Source organism: Phymastichus coffea, unplaced genomic scaffold (assembly GCF_024137745.1).
Source record: "Phymastichus coffea isolate CEN01 unplaced genomic scaffold, Cenicafe_Pcof_1.1 PCOF00008, whole genome shotgun sequence".
In the NCBI taxonomy this organism is placed as follows: Eukaryota; Metazoa; Arthropoda; class Insecta; order Hymenoptera; family Eulophidae; genus Phymastichus; species Phymastichus coffea.
Window position 1 is genome coordinate 7125024 of NW_026706819.1, and position 4721 is coordinate 7129744.

The following is a 4721-nucleotide window of genomic DNA, read 5'->3' on the forward strand; positions in this document are numbered from 1 at the left end:
ATGTAATGGTAAGCGTATGTAATGTTTAAGTAAATGAGTAAATAAATGCTGAGGTGAGTCAAAAATGTTATTTATTTATAAAATATCCAATGTAGTTCACATCATGTAAAGTTACATTATTATTGATGCTGTTAATTTACATAACACACACAAACAATATCCTTTTTTTATGAACCACCTGAAACAAAAGAAATTTAATTTTGTAGATCATAAATTATAAATTAATTAAAGAAATAAAAAAATACATTACTTTATGTTAATAATGTAAAAAAAGTAAAAAAAATAGATTACTGTTTAATTTTATTCAGACTCCAATTGTCAATGATGCAAAAGTAATTTAACGATGAAGATTTCAAAATAAAATATACTCATAGTTTGTTTAGGTACACAAATACCAAAGTACAATTTGCTATCACAATCTTCGATAAATTAATTGACTGAAGTATTGAAATGATATTCTGCATTCAGAAATTATTCAAGTAAAGTAAATTTTAAAATAATAATAACTGTAAAAGGAAATGTGAATAAAATTACGTAAGAATCATTTGTTTTTCAAGTTCCAGTATCAGAATTCTATTGAAAAATAAATCAATAGATTTTTGAAAGCGATGACGTAAGCTATATTACTGCTATCATTGTATAAAAATCACTCACTTTTGAAAAAGAAGATAATTATTAATTTAATCCTCCAAACTCCAAACTATTGATAGCATAATCAGTTGTGAGGCCTGTTGTGGTCGTATAAAAAACTCTGAAATATCAAAAAAAAGGTATTTTTTTGATTAGAATGAAGTATTCACATATAGAATAACCGATCGATCGCATGAAAGATCCAAAAACACATGGTAATAATTTTTTTAAATACACTTTACGGTGAAGTCTGCATCTGCACCAAAATTTTTATGAATCATAAATTGAAACTAATTTTGTGAAGATATTGAAAACAGAAAATCGAGTCACTGTCTACAAATTATCAAATCAAACTGGAAATGGTAATGAATTGTGTGCGTTCAACTGTGCCTCAATATAAAAAATATCTTTTTTTGAAGGTTATGCAATCAAAATGTAAAATATTTCCTTTCAAATCAAATTATATTACTGACCTGTTTTTAATCGCTCTGCTTAATCAATTTGAGAGTAGATGAAACCAACTAAGAGGTTCAATTGCTCACTACAGAAATTGAAGTGTATCATCAATTTATTGAACACTGAAGAACGTGACTTGCAGTGGCTTGCAATTTTGATGTAACCGTAAATTGAGCATGGAATAAGCGTGGTCGTTATGAGCTTAAGGTCACGTGACTCTGTAGCATATAAAGGTTAAGTTGTCCGTCAGAGTGAGAGAGACAGCAACAGGTAAGATCCACACGATAGATGGGACATCCATTCCTCTTATCCTATTGCTGTCTCTCTCACTCTGAGGGACAATAATTTTGCAACCAGACATCAGCATTCAACAGCCAATAACCCAACCCAATAACCCAATTTTTACACTTTTTACACTTCAATACAACAAATATAAATACGAACATTATACTTGTACAATGGCAGCAGAAAGACATTAATAGTATGTACTTTAAGTAATAACCACAATGCTAATCTTAATGTTACATTTGTACATTATTCAAACATCGAAAGACTTGATTTTATTGGAACTTTATTGTAATTAATTACAGAGTACATTATTTCACAGAAGACTACATATTTTATAATCATCATCTTATAGAAAAAAGTCATTCATTACAGATATGCTTTACAAACATGAATAAGTTAGTACATACAGTTTACTAAACTAAAATCTTTGCAATCAACTTACGTACCTAGCTCATCACAGTGCGAATACTTATCAACTGCGTTTACATTATTTATAAGTGCAATATTTTTAAACAACATATTAAGTGCAATATTTCGTATACAGTATGTCATCTGTACATTTATACATTTCATACTATACTTTTTAACTTATTTTTGTACATAAAAATATAACATTAATCCAGATCTAGTGCTATATTTTTTTTATACATTATGTCATCTGTATACATTTATACATTATGTATATTTTTTTACTTTGTAATTTTTTTTATATAACAATAATGTAATGTTCGAAGTTTCAACCAGGTAAACTGTATTAATAGAAGACGGAGTGCAATTGACATTACATGACTACACGGTCACAATTTTTTACAGGACAACACTATTAAAAAAAATAAATACGAACTTTACAATTTAATGAGATGTTTAGAATTGCAGCAGAAAAACGTAAATACTATGTATGAACTATGTAATAACCTCAATTATTCTTAATATATTACATTTTGTTTAGTATTCACATTTTTTTACATTATTATTCATATAGTTAAAGATTCGTAGAGATAGAAACATTTTATTCGTTTTATAATACTATTTGTAATCGATATAAATTAGTTCAGTCTCACTTTGATAAACATTTTGAAATGAATACTTAGCATTTTACAAATTTTTTGGATATTTTTTTGATAAAACTATAAAACTATACATTTAAGTGATACAATCTGAACTGCAATATATCTAATTATGTACTCTCAGACTATTAATTAATACTGAGCATGTTATGCTCAACGCAATCACATGTCATCTAAAATACATAACTAGTCTAAAACTACGCTTAGTATCATTCAGTTCAATCAAATTACAAAAAAGAAATGCATGGTTACTAATCTAAAGCGGATAGTACGTACGAATACCTTATGAAAGTGCAATTACTGTTTAGAATCATTTACATTCTTGATGTGCAATATTTTTTTATATAAATAGCGTTTACATTTATTTGTAAGTTGAATATATCTTAATATTAAAATTATTGTTAGTTATGTTTCATGTATATTTTTGTGAGTATTCTGATAGCCCTTAGTATTCACATTGTGTCGCTCATTATATTTTTTACATTATTCATGTTGTTAAAGACTCGTAGAGCAAGAAACATTTTATTAGTTTATAATACGGTTTGTAATCGATATAAATTAGTTCAGTCTCACTTTGATGAACATTTTGAAATGAATACATAGCATTTTACAAATTTTTTGGATATTTTTTTGATAAAACTATATATATATATATGTATAAGTGATACAATCTGAACTGCAATATATCTTATTATATACTCTCAGACTATTAATTAACACTGAGCATTTTATGCTCAACTCAATCACATGTCATATAAAATACATAACTGGTGTACGTAAAGCTATACTCTTAATATAATTCAATTCAATCGAATTCTAAAAAAGGAATGTATGGTTACAAATAATAGAAAATTTCAAGTGTTTCAAATTACAAACAAAGAAATCCACATTCAAACAAACTACCAAGTTTTTCATTTTTATATAGAATTGAAAATAATGTATTACGATGTTCAAGACAAACCCAAAAAGTATAATCTATACTCTTATAATTGAAGAATACATAACCTTATTCTTGCTGCAGTCCTCTTTTTGGGGTTTTTATTCCTCGAGATAACATTTGAGCTGTCATCCTAGGCACATCTGATATTTCCACAACAGAATCAGTATCTAAACAGCGAAGAATCATCAATTCTCCTAGAAATTTGTGTTTTGATTTTTGTTTGATAAATAAATACCTCCATTCATTTATTGTCCAACAAAAATATTGAGTCATAATTAGAGGTACATACCTGATCTGTCAATCTCCCCAGCTATTTTAACGCGTATACCTTTTTCAAAATTCAATTCTGCTACATAATTGGAGATGTGAACCGCCAACTTGTAATTTCCATCAGTGATAGAACCACATCCATATGGCTGATGAGTGTACTGATTGATTGCTTTAACAAATTTCATTTTGATATGCCCTTCAATCACTGTAGAAGATATCATTTTGTTATTTTGTTACATAAATATTATAACATACATAAGATATTTAGACAGAACTGTAAAATTACACTTACATATCAATCCTTCAGCTTTACCAACTTCCTCAAAAGTGACAGATTGTACTGGTCTGGCATTATTTTCAATACCAGTATGTTGTCCTAGATATTCGATCGTAGTAGCATCTTTTATCAGCAACTCAAATGGAATATAATTATTAGCTTCCTTGTAATAAGTTTGAGAAGCAGCTTTTGCCACACCGCCTTCAAAAATTGTAAAAAACGTGCTCGTCAACTTAACCTATTGATTCCCGCAATTATCTTTCTTTTTTTTTCAAACAACAAAAACAAAAATTCCAAACAAAAAAAAATAATTACGTAAACGCTAATTGCATAATCTACTTACCTATTTTTTTGCTTGATAAGATAAGTCAATTTACTTTAAATAGCAGATGCAACTGGATGTTAATGTACTCGCGGGATTACTGTAAAATGATGCTTCAATGCTTTAGCCGGCTACATTATAAAGGCAAACACAGAACAAACTAACACAGTAGACACAACTATGTATAGTAACTCACATGACTACACTTCAGCCAATCAGATCACGAATAAAATGACTTCACTCGAGAGCCTATCACTTTTCTTAAGAAGGATAAGTGATACAATTCAATAATCAAATTACGCCACTTTTACAATAAAATTATGGAAAATTTTTACATGAAAAAATCGCTTATGGTTAGAAGAATGTTATTCAAGATAAAAATGATTAATGTAGCTATCTAATTTTGAATAATAATTAAAAAATGGATTTGCCAATTTCTTGTTTAACGATTTAAAAATCAGTAAATTAGTA

The 4721-nt window shown here is 27.8% G+C and overlaps 1 long non-coding RNA gene across 1 annotated transcript; it reads right to left on the minus strand.

The window, feature by feature from the left end:
• Positions 1 to 57: 57 nt before the first annotated feature.
• Positions 58 to 4591, minus strand: LOC131670325 (uncharacterized). The gene is made up of 5 exons (XR_009302439.1): positions 3944 to 4591; positions 3671 to 3856; positions 1104 to 3575; positions 655 to 751; positions 58 to 178 (listed from the first exon to the last, which is right to left on the minus strand). It is a non-coding gene; the product is annotated as an uncharacterized LOC131670325 (long non-coding RNA).
• Between the last annotated feature and the right edge of the window lie 130 nt (positions 4592 to 4721).